Source organism: Grammomys surdaster, unplaced genomic scaffold (genome assembly GCF_004785775.1).
Source record: "Grammomys surdaster isolate TR1022 unplaced genomic scaffold, NIH_TR_1.0 125349, whole genome shotgun sequence".
Taxonomy (NCBI): domain Eukaryota; kingdom Metazoa; phylum Chordata; class Mammalia; order Rodentia; family Muridae; genus Grammomys; species Grammomys surdaster.
The window spans coordinates 408,376-413,754 of record NW_021620222.1 but is presented as its reverse complement, the minus strand read 5'-3'; positions in this window follow the sequence as shown (position 1 = coordinate 413,754).

The following is a 5,379-nucleotide window of genomic DNA, read 5'->3' as shown; positions in this document are numbered from 1 at the left end:
AATAGTGACTTAGCAGCACACCTAAAGCTCTAGAACAAAAAGAAGTAAGAACACCGGAGAGGAGTAGATGGCAGGAAATAATCAAACTAAGGGCTGAAATCAGTAAAATATATGCAAAGACAATAAAAGACAATATAAAGAATCGATGAAACAAAGAGTTGGTTCTTTGAGAAAATCAACAAGATAGACAAACTTTTATCTAAGCTAAATTTAAAATGGAGAATCCAAGTTAACGAAATTAGAAACAAAAGAGGGACACAACAGCAGATGCCAAGGAAATCCAAAGAATCACTTTTATGATTTAAAAACCTGTATTCCACAAAATTAGAAATTCTTAAAGAATAATTTTCTTGATTGATACTACTTACCAAAGTTAAATCAATATCAGATAAACAATTTAAATAGACCTATAGCCCCTAAGAAAAATGAAACAGTCATTAAAAGTCTCAACCAACCAAAAAAAAAGCTGAGGGCCAGAGTTTTTAAGTGCTGAATTCTACCATATGTTCAAAGAAGAGCTAATGCCAATACTCCTCAAATTATTCCATAAAATAGGAACAGAGGGAACACTGCAAAATTCATTTTATGAGACAACAGTCACCCTGATACCTGAACCACACAAAGATTCAACAGAAAAAGAGAATTATAGACCAATTTCTCTTATGAACATAGATGCAAAAATACTCAATAAAATGTTTGTAAACCAAATCTAAGAACATATCAAAAAGATTATCCATCATGACCAAGTAGGCTTCATCCTAGAGATTCAGGGTTGAATCAACATACAAAAATTAGTGAATATAATCCATCATATAAACAAGCTGAAAAAAATAATCTCATTAGATACCAAAGACAGCCTTTAACAAAATCCAACACCCTTCATGATAAAAGTATTGGAAAGATTAAGACTACAAAGAACATGCCAGACATAATGAAGGCAATTTACAGCATCAAATTAAATGGAGAGAAACCCAAAACAACTCCACTAAAATCAGTAACAATACAAAGCTGTCCACTCTCTTTATATCTCTTCAATGTAGCATTTGAAGTTAGAGCAGTAAGACAGCTAAAAGAGATCAAGAAGTTACAAATTAGAAAGAAGTCAAAATATTGTTATTTGTAGATGATATAATAATACACATAACCCCAATAATTCCACCAGGAAGCTTGTACAACTGATAAACACCATCAGTGAAGTGGTTGAATATAAAATTAACTAAAAAATCAGTAGTCCACATATATACAAACAATAAATAGGCTTAAGAAAAAATTAAGGAAGCATCTTTCACAATAACCACAAATAATATAAAATATCTTGGGGTAACTCTAACCAAGCAAGTGAAAGATCTGTATGACAAGAACTTCAAGTCTCTGAAGAAAGAAATTAAAGAAGATATCAGAAGATGGAAAGATCTCCCATGTTCGTGGGTCAGTAGGATTAACTTAGTAGAAATGGACATATTACCAAAAGCAATCTTCAGATTCAACACAATCCCCATCAAAATTCCAACACAGTTATTTACAGACCTTGGAAGAACAATATTCAACTTCATATGGAAAAACAAAAACCCCAGGATACCTAAAACAATCCTGTACAATAAAGGAACTTCCAGAGGTAGCACCATCCCTGATTTCAAGCTACAAGTATCCTGATTGATTTCAAGTAGTCCTGTACTTCAGAGCTACAGTAATAACAACTGCATGGTATTGGCATAAAAACAGACAGGTTAATCAAATCAAAGACCCAGGTACAAATCTATATACCTGAGTTTTGACAAAGAAGCCAACATTATATAATGTAAAAGATTATCTTCAGCAAATGGCGCTGGTCTAACTGGATGTCTATGTATATACACATGCAAATAGATCCATATCCATCACGTTGTGCAAAACTCAAGTCCACGTGGATCAAAGACCTCAACATAAAACTGGATTTTCTGAATCTGATAAAAGAGGAAGTGAGGAATAGGTTTGAACACACTGGTACAAGAGACAACTTCCTGAATGAGACACCAATGGCTCAGGCTCTAATATCAACAATTAATAAATAGAATCTCATGAAACTGAAATACTTCTGTAAGGCAAAGGGCACTGTCAATATAACAAAATAGCATTCTACAAAAGGAAAAAGAGTTTTGCTAACTCAACATCCAATAGAGGCCTAATATCTACAATATATAAAGAACTCAAGAAACTAGACACGAAAAACCCAGCAATCCAATTAAAAATGGGGTACAGATATAAAGTGAGAATTTTTAGTAGAGGAATTTCAAATGGCCAAGAAACACTTTTTAAAATGTTCAACATCCTTATATATCGGGGAAATGCAAATCAAAACTACTTTGAAATGCCATCTTACATTTGTCAGAATGGCTAGATCAATAACCTTTAAGGATACTTCATCCTATCACAAGGGCACTTGCTCAATTATGCTCATAGTGGCTTTACTCATAATAGTCAGAAACTAGAAACAACCTAGATGTCCCTCAATCGAAGAATAGATAAAGAAAATTGATACATTGACACAATGGAGTATTTCTCTGCAGTTAATGAAGAAGAGGAAGAGGAAAAGGACTTCATGAACTTTGCAGACAGACGGATAGAACTAGAAAACATCACCCTGAGTGAGGTAACCCAGATCCAGAAAGACAAACATGGTATGTACTCACTTGTAAGTGGATATTAGCTGTTTCATAAATGATAATCATGTTATATCCCACAGACCCAGAGAGGCTAAGCAACAAGGAGGGATCAAGAGGGAACAAATGCACGGATCTCCCTGGGAAGGGAAATAGAGTAGATTTTGTTGGTGAACTGGGGGATGGATGGGGATGGGAGCAGATGCAGAGACCCAGAGTTATTAGGCAGAGAGAGAGCCTGAATGGAGGTCTCAATTGAGTCTCCTGTTTGCAGGTTGAAGCTGGGAGGGGAACCCCAGGGAAGAAGAAGAGGAGGAATTGTGGGCGCAAGGGGTGTAGAGGACACCTGGAGAGCGCTACCCATTGAATCAACTAAGCAGGGCCCATGGGGGATCACAGAGACAGAAGCAGTCTGTGTTAGGTCCTCTGTATGCACGTTATGTGTTGGATTGTTTTGTGGGGACTCCTGAAAGTGGGAGTGGGGGTGTCTCTGACTCTTTTGCCTGCTCTGGAGACCCTTTCTTCTCCTACTGGGTTGCCTCGCTTATCTTTGATTTGAGGGTTTGTGCCTGGTCTTACTCCATCTTGTTGAGCCATGCTTGGTTGATGTCCCTGGGAGGCCTGGCATTTTCTTGGGAAAAACATATGTGGATGGAGAGTGGAGTTGGGTGAGAGAGGGGGTGGGGAGAACTGGAAAAACTGGAGGGAGGTGGAGCTGTAGTTGCGATGTACTATATGAGCAAAGAAAAAATTTTTTAAAAATTTTAAAGAAACAAACAAGACAGTGGGAGGGGTTGTGAGGGATCTGGAAGAAGCTGGGGAGGAAGTAAGGGTGATGTGATCAAAATACATTGGACACAAGAGTGAAATTCTCAAAGACTAAATTTAAAAATATTTTTAAAAAGATTTCTCTGGGGCTAGAGAGATGGCTCAGCAGTTGAGAACACTGGCAGCTCTTCCAGAGGACCTGGGTTCAATTCCCAACACTCACATGGAAGTTCACAACTGTCTGTAACTTCAGTTCCAGGGGATCCAATACCCTTATATAGGCATACATGCAGACAAAACACCAATGCATATAAAATAAAAACAAATCAATCGTTTTTTTAAAAAAGATCTCTCTAAAGGGCAGGCGAGATGGCTCCTCAGTGAAGACCACTGGCTGCTCTTCCAGAGGACCTGAGTTTGGTTCCCAGCACTCACATGTAGCCTCACAACTGCCTGTAATTCCGGTTCTAGGGAATGGGCCATCTTCTTTCGGCTTCTATGGACAACTACGTGTTGCATATACATACAAGCTGACAAAACACTCACACACATTTAAAAAAATACATACCACTAATTAAAACAGTTGAGGTGTTATGTAGCTCATGGGTTTGATCCAAAAGGCTGCGTCAAACAAGCTGTGGTGCACACAGCCCAGCGCTCAGGAGGTGGAGGCAGGGGCTCTTCAGTTCAAGGTCACCCTCAGCTGTGCAGTGCATTCAAGGCTAGTGCTGACTACATGAGAAATTGCCTCATAAATAAAGTAAAATAAAATAAAATGCTGGCTTTTATCTAAATGTGATGGTTCACACATACAATCCCAGCCAAGAATTAAAGGTCAGCCTGGCCTACAGCATGAGGTTTTATCTCAAAGATCAAACACAGGAGCTGAGGAAACCACTCGGCAGGTAAAAGCACTTGCTGTTGAGCATAATGACCTCAGGTCGGTCTCTGAGACTCATGTAGTGAACAGAGAGGCCCAAACTCCAGCAGCTATGTTGTCCTCTGACCTCCACTCAAGTATGACATGCGCACATGCATACACACACTAAATAGAATACGTAAGATAATACATAAAGTAATAAATAAATATAAAACAATTTTCAAAAATAAAGCATTTAACAACTGCAAGAACTTAAAAGACCATATAAGTGAGAAAAAAACACTGAGAGAAACAGGTGGCTGGTTTTGTAGCCATTTAATTGCATTAAACCTCAAGGTGGGTTTTGTTGTTTGGCTTTTTTTTCTCCTATGCAGTAGACTCCACCCCAGGCTCTAACACCTAGATTGGAATCTGCACATCTTCACGACTGTCATTTCAAGTGGAGAAAGTTCATGTCTGGCACGAGGCTCACAGATCTGAGCTCCTGCCTCCCTGTGGGGATTGAGACCTGGAGAATCAGAGTGGACATGTTGACAGAAAAGGAAGCCAGGACACAGAGGAGGGTGAGAGAGGCTGCCAGGTGGTAAAGATCAGACAGGGAGGGGTGCTGCCCTACACCCCATCAAGTGCCCCATTTCTCAAAGCACTAGCAGCCACCCACCTCTGGTCCTGGCTCTTGGCCTCTTTTCCATTAACAGGTTGCCCTGCCCAATTGTGTCATCCATGTCTGGCTGTGCCGGCTGGACCAGGGCACCTAGTAGGGGCAGCCTGCTTCCCTAGCTCTTGCTGACCCTTGGCCTGGGACCTAGTATAAGGGGCAGGAGTTGATCATGGGGTTTCTTCTACAAACGGCCTTGTCTTCCCTGCCCAAATGGTGGGGAGAGGTACAGGAAGACAGAAAAGGGCAGAGAACCAATGTTCAAAGACATAGACCATATTCAGAGAGAGATGAAGATGAGAGAGACAGACAGACAAGACAGACAGGGAGACAGAGAGATAAAGACAGGAAAAAACACAAACAGACACACAGAGAAAAGAGAGAGAGAGAGAGAGAGAGAGAGAGAGAGAGAGAGAGAGAGAGAGAGAGAGAGA